The sequence below is a fragment of the Pogona vitticeps genome, chromosome 4, assembly GCF_051106095.1.
Source record: "Pogona vitticeps strain Pit_001003342236 chromosome 4, PviZW2.1, whole genome shotgun sequence".
In the NCBI taxonomy this organism is placed as follows: Eukaryota; Metazoa; Chordata; class Lepidosauria; order Squamata; family Agamidae; genus Pogona; species Pogona vitticeps.
In genome coordinates this window covers 205,578,710-205,589,858 of record NC_135786.1, presented here as the reverse complement: position 1 = coordinate 205,589,858, position 11,149 = coordinate 205,578,710, and the positions used below count along the sequence as shown (strand labels likewise).

Here is an 11,149-nt window from a genome sequence, read left to right as displayed (position 1 = left end):
CTGAAACAAGAAATCACTGCATTAGAAACACACATACAGTTTGAAATTGACAAAAGCTTAAAAAAACCCTCTACCCCACCTCTTACTTCACCAAAGGATCAGATAATTAAGACTGAACATTTTCCTCATTAGGGTTCAGTTTAATATCTTTCAGCTTTGCATAAAAGGACTATAAATATCTAGAGTTCTTAAATGGCTGAAAGTCAGTTGTATCCCTTACATCATTAATGCTAAACTGGATTTTTATTTCATTGGCAGTTTATGAAAACATTCTCCCCTTTCTCTGAGAAATATAGGTGGTCTTAATAAAAGCCACTGTTTCATACAGGAAGTGATCTCAGAACTCCTATATTACGATGAAACTGAATTCTCTAGACAGAAAGGCACGATGGGGCTATCTGACTTGGTAGAATTTTTTCTGCCATTTGTTCCAGTCTATGAAGAACTCACAAGTTAATATTGCTCCCATTTAGTGAATATGAGGCTTTTGTTATAGACTGACCTGTTTCATCAGGTTCAAAGATAACTTTGATGTCCATTCATACTGTGGTATTTTAAAATGATAATTTAAAACACCATCATATGAGTGTCCCTCATAGAAGATGCACTGATATAAATTCAACCTGTAGAAAGAACTTTAAAATCCTAAATAGCTTGAGACCTGGCTACCTTAAGGACTGCTATATGCATTTCTCCCCCACATGCCCCATTCATCATTTGGCCCATCACTCCACCTCTCTTGAGCTGTGAAGGCATTAGGAACAGAGCCTTTTTTAATAGCAGCACCTATCTTTGGTGAAATTCATCAAATTGCAACATCACTGCTGCTCATTAAAAAAACAGCTTGGAAATATTACTTGTTAGACTATAACTCGAAGAATCCTCCAATGAGCATGGTCAGTCCTGAAGCTATAATACAAAAATCAACTTCTTCAAGTTTTGGTAAAAAATGGTCATTCAAAACATAACCATTAAATATATGTGTTAGCCATCCCAGTTCCCTCTGCTGTTCCCAGTACTGTTTTTTTGTTTTGTTTTATTCTTTTAATAGTATGTATGTGGGTAGAGGGTAGAGGAGTGTTTTTGCACACCTTTAGTAGGTGTGGCTGGGATGGACCGTTCTTGGCTGGGGTGACTGTCAATCTACCCAGCATTAATCAATCATTCCTTCCCTGCCTATGAATTCAAAGAGAGAGACACCTCTGCTAAGAGCTTTTCCCCTCTCTGGGGTCTGTTGGATGTAGTTAGTCTGTTAAGGCCTGTTGCTGAAGGTCAGGTCAGTCATGTTTGTCCATTTTGATGTACATTTGTTCAACTGTAAGTAATTGAAACATTTTATTCTTTTTCCTAATAATGTCTCAGAGTGAATTATTGAGACAGTAAGTACTTGTTAATGAGAAAAAGGGGTGAATTACTCTGGGAACTTGAAGCTAATTTTACTCTGCGAATTACTGAACTTCTCCTGCACAGTTAGAAGAACTGAACCAGACATTCAAGACTCTGCAACAGTGTATGGGGATGTTGATTTCTTTTCTTTCTTCCTTTTTTTTGAATGAGAAGTGTGATACTTTTTTAAAAAATGTAATAATATGTTGTTGCTATTTGAGTCAGCTGCCTAAAGTTTTGAGAAATGAGGCAGAAAGGATTTTTTTTAAGTAAATAAGTAAGTAAGAGACAAAGAAGACAACTAATGTATGTTGCAATGTGGCCTCGAGGAACCACAATTTCAGCGGCCATAGTGCCAGTCACCTATTATATAAGCAAGGTTATTATTGCCTTATCCACCCTCACTAGCCTTCTTAGGAATTTTCTGTTAAGACTACCTCCTTTCATGTACTTTCCTCTCCAAATGTTCCATTCATCATTTAAGCCATTATTCCAGCTCTGTTGACCCAGGAGGTTCCTCAGAGCTGAGCTTTTTCTGTATTGGTACTTACCTCAGGGAATATTTTGCGGGGTGAAATCCATGCAACTCAGCACTTTGCAGGTGATAAAAATCAGAATTTGGAAAAGTTGCTACAACTCCTAGAATGCCCCAACCATAGGCCGTCCTACTCTGTTGACCATAGGCCACCCTACTCTGCTCTTTATATTTTGGGGCAATATTGCCAAAGCAGAGATATTTTATATTTTACGTATATACCTGCATATGGCAGTGAATGGAAAATCATTTACTGGAGCCATAAGAGATCGTGCCTCCAACACCTGCATTGTTTTACACAATAGTTTGAAAATGATTTTTGTGAGCTGACTTCACCGTGTCATGATGAGAGATGTGATCAGTTTGGGAGGAATAATCACAACGAGCCCGCCACTTGCTTTAGCTTAATAAATTTCTTTCGGATTAAGCCATCACGGAACCTTAGAATTTTTGGTGTTCACACTCACTTTTTGATACTACAAAACAGCCTGAGAAAGCTTCAAAAATTGAATGCACAAGGTAGCAAAATACAGCAACAAGAAGGTACTGTTCACATTATTTACATGATGTAAAAGAGACAGAGGCATTTAGCCAGGTTTGAACGCCTTTTATAAAAGTCACTAGAAAACTGAACAATGAATCATAAACTTTTGGGTGGGGGGAAATCTCTTTGAAAGTTTTAACATTTTCTCAAAGAAAAAAAGGAGGAGTAGAGCAGGATTAATACTTGGGTTCATATTAGCAATTTCATATGTTACTTGTTACTCTGACTAGAAGCTGAAACTCTCAAGTTTGCTTTAATTTGGAAACATCTTGCTTTGAGGCAGCTTCTTGAACCAAAAAGACAGACAATAAGAGCCATATGTAACCTTCAGACCCCAAAAAAGAGAGGAAGATGAGAATGCCGCTAGCAGATAGATGCTAAGGAACGCTATTTTGCCCTCAGCATCACATTTTTATATTTTCTGTTTTGGCTAAGACGGAGGTAGGGAAAAACATTTTTTAAAATGCTGCTTGATGCAATTTGGATGAGGGGTGGAGGGGAGAGAAGCTATTTTAAATCTGAGTTTGTCAACTATGTATTACTTGATCTAATCAATAAATTAGTCAAAAGACATTTACATAACACAGTACCTGAGCGAATCTTGCAGCACAGAACTAAAATAATTATTACTAACTTCTGGCTAGCCTTTACCCCTTGCTGAAACATCAAAACAAACAGTAACTCACTTGTAATCACTTATTTCTTCATGAGAATCTATAATGTGCTCTCTCTCTCTCTCTCTTGCTCGCTCGCTCGCTCTCAGTGGCTTCAGCTCTGTCTGTGACTTTCTACTGGTCTGTCCAAACGGGTTTGCTCTTTGCTCACTTAGCTGTTCTCCACTTGCTTTCAAGCTGGATTCCATTAGAAGTTTTTTTTTATCCTGTCTGTCAAACTCTTGGCCTGAAAGATAATAGAAGCCTTGCAGTTTGGAAAGGAATACAGTGACATGCTTGTTTCATTTTACATTCAGCGTGAAGTCTTATCTGTCTGAACCTACAAAGTTTGTATTTTACATATTTTGAAAAACAATTCAGTCTGCCTCCAGGTATTAAACATGAAACCACTAAAGATAATTTGCGTGCCACATAACCAATTTTAAAGGTATTTTAATAGTTTATCAGCAGCCAGATGCTCCTAGATTCTACAGTTATCCAAACATGCATTAGGACATCCTAGAATTTCTTGAGAGTGTGTGGAATTGTTTAGGATTAATTGACTCTCCTTCTCCAAAGAGATTCATGCCTACATTTGACATCTTGAGCACAATTAGGCTATAAACAAAACAAAACAAAACAAAACCTTCAGCATCACTAATTTTTCTCATTGTGTAGATAGAGCACCCCGTAGTATAAACAAAATCTGCTCCAAGGTCATCCAATAGATGGCACTCTTTCATTAGACCAAAGAATCTAGGGCAGTGTGTTTCAAGCTTCCTCAGGAAAACAGGCAATTTAAGACAAAGACATTTTTCCTTTGTTCTTTTGTTGACCACATGCTACAAAATATACATATATAGGTGTTCATTTAAATATTTGTCCTTTACCACAGATATAGCTGGGTACTTTAAAAGAAAAAAGAAAAAGCTTTTGGTAAATATGCAGCCCCAGACATAGAAAGGTTTATTCAGTAATGTCACCCATGTTTAATGAGGTACAGAATTAAATTTCAGAATAAATATGTATCACTGAATGGAGTTTATTTGTAAAACTGAAACCTGTTAGTAAAGGTTGTGTACACAACTGAAACTTTTAAAAGGGGGAACAGGGAGCTGGAGCAACTTACTGGGAAAATATCAATGTCAAAATTAAGAAGGTCACATATTCAGATATGACAAAGCTCCTCAAACACCTTCCATTTAATAATCCTGGTTTACGTTGGAAGAATGATGTGTAAATTAGGCTTCAATTAATTTGGAGCAAAGGGACTGAAGCCTTAAAAAACCAATATTGTCATAACAAAAATCGGCATGCTAGTCTTTGCAAATAGCCTACATTTATCTTATGTATTTGAAATCAATCTTAGTTGCCCTGATGATCTGAATCCAAATGAAAGTATTTAATTAACAATTAAGCACATTTGGAACATGCAGAAACCACAACCATTGTTCTCAACCTGAGCGGCCAGTTACTGCAATGCTAAAAATAGTTTTCAATTGAAACAGTCTTATTTGAATAAGCATCTCTCTAAACCTGTATATATTTAGAGTGGGAAGTACTAAAAGGGGGGGGGGAGAGAAAAAGAGAAAACAGTTCTAATGAATATGCTTCTATTTTTGTTTCACAAATATATAGTCTGCAAAACAAGATTACCAAGAAGTGTTAGCCAGAACTATTTCATAAAATGATAGAATGCAATGCACACAGATTATTTTAGGGCATCAAAAATAGAAATAAATCAGCAGGTAAATAACTCTATTTATAGAATGAACAGCATCACTATATCCTTCAGTAAGTTGAAGCAATTTGTTGCTTCATTTTGTAGGATTGATCTTGGCATTAAAAATATTCTACGGAATAAAAGGCCATGAATGCAGTTGTTACTTCCTGAATTTAGAATAGCTTGGTTTAAGATGTGTATGTGCATGCAAGATATAACCTTTCCAATAAGAATTAGGAATAAACCCCCACAATAATACTGATCTTCACACCTTGCAGGAACAGGCAACTAAAACACATTCAAAGCTTCTCAGACATAGTTTATAGACACACGAAAGCTGTCTACTGATTAGTTTTCTCAGAATGAAACTAATTTAAGCTATTGCTTCTCCCCTGACCCCACAGATCAAACCTGTGGATGTAAATATAAAGGTATGTGTGTTTTCTAAGGGACTTGCCCTTTCAAGTTGATAGTCCGTTTGTGTTTCCCAATTCACCTAAGAATCTACTGTACTTCACAATACGCTGGTTGAAAAGGGTTAAATTATTTTAAGTTTACCTATGCCTTGGACTTGAGCCTCGGCTGATCCCAAGCCAGAGGCACTAGCAGCTGCATGCTTTATTTACAATCCCTTTGTCAGACTTACAACTGCCTCAGGCTATAACATAGTGTACCTAATGTTCAAACTGGCAGGTAATCTTATGTCAAACATACTTCTTTGATTTAAAGTGATCAATAGATTCTTGTAAAGAGGTAATTTCTCTGATGTTTCCACCTTGCCTTTCTTACAGGTGATTCACACAAAAGCCTGCTTATATGATGTACAAACAATAAACAGAAAGCTATAATCATGTTTTTTCAGATGTTTCCGGTGCACAACGATTTTGGATCAATACCCTGTGTAATACAATTATCTGCAATGATCTGGTTGTATTGAAAAAGAATTTGCAGCAAACCTCTTGGGGGTTTTATCCAGAAACATGTGTCTGGCCAAGTTGTGAATAGTGGAAGAGAAAATTAAGGGTTTGACACAAGCTGTCCATTACCTTCCAAATGACTTCATTAACATTTTATTTGGTAAAAATCATCTCTTTCCAAACTTTACAATGGGTGGATCCATAATATTAAAGGATGATAATCAGGCTGGGTCCCTTTGCTGTTGGCTACATCTGACAAAACACCTTCTAATACATGAAACTGAACACCAGGGCTTAGAGGTACTAGGGCAAAACTGCCAAAAGAAAATGGTTGGCTGTCCGGCTGAAGCGTTTCTTTGAATGCCTGACAAATAAGATGTGAAATTTTGTTTGTGTGTTCTTGAGTGTGTGTGTGTGTGTGCATGTGTGCACAGAAGGAATTACAGCTGGCCCCAATGCATGTGAGAATAGCTCTTTGTCTTCAAGATATTCAAGGAGATTCAAACAGTTCTGTTTAAGCAATAAGATTTCTATCTAGACAACTGAGTGTGTACTTTTATTCCCACCGCACAGGCTAAATATTATGCATACATAAAGATCTTCAATATGTATGTTTCTGCTGTCCATTCAATTCACAGTTTCAGCAAGCAGTAAGTGTGCAAAGCTCTCTAAGGCAAAAATTGTCCTTTACCCTTATTTTATTTTGTTTTCCTATTCAGTGGCAAGCAAAAACAAAGGAAAACAAACCTGTTCATTTCTGTTTCTGTTTTCGCCAACTCTACATTTACCTCAAAACTGGACAGCAGCCCTTTTGTGTTCATTTGATTACAGCAATCTTTTGCCTATAGAATTGATATTTCTACTCTATTACAGTGTGCCAAATTCACAGAGCAATCATATTACTATGTTCGTGTGTGATTAAATCCCCCTGCACTGCTCCCTGCACATCATCCAGCTCTTGATTTACCTGCTGAATCTCAGTTCTAAACATGATGGCTTTCTCCCTTCCTCATTTCTTTCTTTCCTATCTGCCCTGGCTACTTGGCTTTCAGCTTCTTGACCATACTGTCAAAGTGCTTCACCTCAGCCACTCTTGCTTTGATATTTTCCATTGCCTGCAGGACAGCCAGCTGTCTCAGAAGGGCGTCTCTTTTGCGTATTCCCTGTGAAGACAAAAAGCATTCCAAGAGTACCTTTTATAAGGAACTTGGGTTTTGTGGGGGGGGGGGATTGCATCTTGCTTTTTCAAGCTGTATGATAAAAGAGATTACATGCCTTCCCATTTTATGAAAAAGATTATGTCCTCCTGTGTTTTCAAGCATGGAAAAAAGTTCCCCACGCTTTGCATTGTTAAACCTGTGGAGAAAAATATTATGATATCATATTTATTATACTAATTCTTTAATAGTTTAAAATAAAATGCTCTGATTGTTATAAGAAAAATCATGTGAAACAAATATACAATTGTTTGATCTAAATGTGTGGGAGAGGTATCTTTCCCCCCTCCCTTGTTATTTTTTTTAAAAGCATTGATGAATAAAATGAAAGATTAAGTTTGGATCCAAAAAGAAGGACTCTGATTCAGCTGGTATGAAGGTAATCAAACACATAAAAACCCCAAGGCCAAAACAGATTGAATGCTATAATTCTGTTTTCTGAAAAGTGCAAACACTGATATCAAAATTATTATTAAAAATTAGCATAACATTATTTAAAGGAAAGTTTTGGTATTGTTATGCTAATGATTATTACAATGATATTTTAAATATCAATATTCCAATTACAAAATGTATGTTCAACTTGTTTCCAGTTTAGATGTGAATATTCAGTTACAATTGGATAAGTTGTTCTGAAAGATGCAGAAGTTCAGCCAAGAAGTTTAACTTTCATATCACCCAGAACTGGATATTCACGAGCATCTGTGCTTCGTTGGCTTAGTGCCACACCTTGATTCTCTATCATGCTCCATCATGCTTCTTTTAATCTGAATATTTAGTACTCTTTCATGTCTTAATTACAGCAAATTGCACACAGTTGGCACCATTTCTTGAAATTAATCCCAGAGTACTTTGTTTCTGTCAAGCAGAGTCAAAGCCTTGGAGAATAATAGTAAATGTTATTGCAGATCTAAATTTAAATGACTGTCTATGTATTTAACTTAAGCCTTTAATTATTCGTGCTGTACTGTTTTTGGTTCAAATGTTAAACATTCTTCATTGAGAATGTAAAATTGCTTTAGACAGCTTAAAACCTGCAGATATGTTTGGCTGTGATGTTAACATGACAATAATTATTTGTATTAACATATTTTTTCAGGTGTGTAAAACGTTGACAGTACATAATATCCTGTCATGATTTCATTTCATTTTTCATCATCAGTGATTTTTTTAAAAGATTTAAAATAAATAGGTGAAATGTTATTTTTAGAGGATTTGGTTCTTTCTGTTTAATTTTTTAAAAGTCCTTATATAAGGAATGGCAAAACTTTAAATCATATTACCTTATCCAGCATATTCCTCTAAAATAGTTGGAGCACTGGTGCAGAAAATATAGGTTTTATCACTGTAGCTTTGGGATTCTGCCTTTTCAGTCACTATGTGAATAGCCACTTTCACAAAAACAGAAATGTACAGCAAACCTGCAAAAAAAGAACAAAACAAGAAGTACCACTTGCTTGGCATATTAAAATCTCTCTCTTTTTTTGCAATAGATTCCAGAGACCTCAACATAGGGATGTTTTCCACCATAATGCAAATACCTCTGAAAAATAATGTTTTTTTCTCTCTCTCCTTCCCATGCACATTAAACATACAGCTTTTGCATGACTATAGTAAAAAATAAAAATATCTCCAGGCCTTTGTATGTTTTTATGGAGGAGATAATGCCTCCAGGTTGGTCTCTGATATTGAGCACAAGTCACAGCTAAAATGGGAATTGTACTTTCTAAAATCTCTGCAGACATTTATACCACGGCTGTGTTCATTTTATTTCATATCAACATGCCTTCTGGAGGAAGGAGGGGATAAAATTGCTATCACAAATGCAAACATATCTGGAGTTTTGAGACAAACACTGAAGAAATGTGTACTTACAAAATTTGTGATAAAATGGTAAAGGTTTTTCCCGCTTCCTTTCCTTTAGAAAATCTATCTCCCTCCCTCCCCACCCCAGCCCTCCCCACCCCACCCACCTCTCTCTCTCTCTCTCTCTCTCTCTCCCTCTCCCTCTCCCTCCCTCCCTCCCTCCCCATATATATATGGAATGAAATGGTGCACATCCCAGCTTCTCACACTGCCTTTTGCAATGTGATTTTTAAAGAAGATAGCTGTTTTGCTCATTTTTCTCCTCACAAGAGCATACCTGATCTTTCTGACTACAAAGTTTCCTGGCATCTGCAAGGTCCCTTTCAAGCTGTGTTATCTGCTGTTCTAGCTGAGCAAGTATCATTTTGTGTTTCTGACGGAAAGCTATTACATTCAGATGTAGCAGCTGCAAAGGGTTTCCCTAGATTTTCAATCTCAAGAACAGGTTTCTTGTAGTTATGAGGTATATTAGCAGTTTCAGGGTTTTGTTCCCGTAGGTTCTGTTTTGCAGTCTTACACTTTGGAAACATGATATGCCTTTTGTTATTTTCCCCCAGCAACTTTTTTTTTTTTAAAAAAATAATTATTTATTTTTCTATAAATTGTAGTAGGTGATACCTTCTTCATTTAGCTGTTTACATAAGAATATCCATGACATTAACATCTGTAAATGTGAACAAATGAACAATATTCTGATACACAGTTTTCCAAAAAAGCACAGATATTTCCAGAGTTGATCTGTCTGCAACTTTAATTTTTGAAGCAGAATGCTTTGCCTACTGGACAGGAAAAGAGCTCTGGAAAACCTGCCTATATTTTAAGGGACTGCCCGGCAAAAATAATAATAATAAATAAATAAAAAAGAAAGAAAGAATGAAAGCATAAGGGTGAAACAGATGTGATGCACTGGACCTTTGATCAGATTTTCAAAAATTATTCTCCAACCCCCACTCCCCAAACTTTGAAGTAGTCTCAAGGAGATGACAGCTCTAATTTTGATTGGATTGATAGCACTAGAGAAGAAACTTTAAACATTTTCGCCTGCCTTATTTGCCCAGTCTAACTACACGTGCACACACACTAACACACAAACCTACACATTCCAATGACCCTCTTTTACAGTGATCATTTACATACCACTAAAAATGAGGAATAAAACTTTGGAACAATCTCCCTCCGGAGATTCGTGCGGCCCCTACGTTGGGCATCTTTAAAACCCAATTGAAAACATGGTTGTTCATTCAGGCCTTCCCTCCAGCCAACTCTTGATTTTTTTTTCTTACTTTTCCCTATCCTTTATTTCATTGTAGCTGTTATTGAATTGTCATGTACTTACCTGTGTTTTATTGTCTGATTTTGTATTGGAAGCCACCTAGAGTGGTCTGGTAGTCCAGATGGGCGGGGTATAAATCAATCAATCAATCAATCAATCAAACAAACAAACAAACAAACAAACAAACAAACAAACAAGTAAGTAAGTAAGTAAATAAATATGCTACTTTATATGACCAGGTGTAAAATTTGATTGATTGATTGATTGATTGATTGATTGATTGATTGATTGATTGATTGATTGATTGATTGATTTTAATATATCTCACCTTAATGAGGAAGGCTGTGACCAAGTGACTTGAATGTTGAGCCTGCTGTCAAGGTGCTAACTGTGGTTAGGTTACTTCAGCATTTCCGATCTCCTTCCTACTGGTTCTTTATTTTTAAATCATATTTAGACTGGATAGGCTCTGACACCCTGGTAGCCTTTCAAATGGATTACTGTTTTCTCTACCAGGGGACATGTGTAGGGCAATCACATGTCCTCTTGTAGAGAAAACAGGAATCCATATGAAAGGCTGTCAGAGTGTCAGAGGACAACCACCTTACACATATGCATGTATGTGCACATGTTCACACACAAACACACACATTTCTATTGGAGCCAGAGTGGAAAAAAGAACAGAAATCACCACAGAATTATCAACTATATCTCCCTTGGATACTCTAGAGCAGTCATTTTCAGCGGGGGCTACATGGCCCCTTGGGGGGACCTGTAAGATTTGAAGAGAGCCACAGATTGGAAACAATTCTTCACACACCACCTTACAAGGTTTGCTGTGCAATTTATACAGTTGGCTTATATTTCTTTCATATTGTGTTTATGGCTGTGGCCAAAAAATGTTGAGAATGGCTGTTCTAGAGCAGTGGTTTCCAACTTGAGGTTTCAATTTGCAATTCCTTTTTTAATGACCTCTAAATTCAGAGACTCTTTTTTTCACAAGAGTCCTGCACAGCTATCTTCCACCACTCCTCT

The 11,149-nt window shown here is 36.6% G+C and overlaps 1 long non-coding RNA gene across 3 annotated transcripts in view; it reads right to left on the bottom strand.

Annotated features, from left to right (window-relative positions):
• The window catches only part of LOC140706400 (uncharacterized), a 40,503-nt gene extending 31,156 nt beyond the window's left edge, over positions 1 to 9,347 (bottom strand). For 2 of the 3 annotated variants that reach the window (XR_013544737.1, XR_012086041.2), the window contains exons 1-4: positions 9,119 to 9,347; positions 8,259 to 8,396; positions 6,726 to 6,921; positions 3,152 to 3,365 (exon numbers count right to left, since the gene is read on the bottom strand). This is a non-coding gene — a long non-coding RNA (uncharacterized LOC140706400). Of the gene's footprint in view, positions 1 to 3,151; positions 3,366 to 6,725; positions 6,922 to 8,258; positions 8,397 to 8,850; positions 8,910 to 9,118 lie in introns of those variants that run through there. The other variant, XR_013544738.1, reaches the window with a different exon arrangement.
• Between the last annotated feature and the right edge of the window lie 1,802 nt (positions 9,348 to 11,149).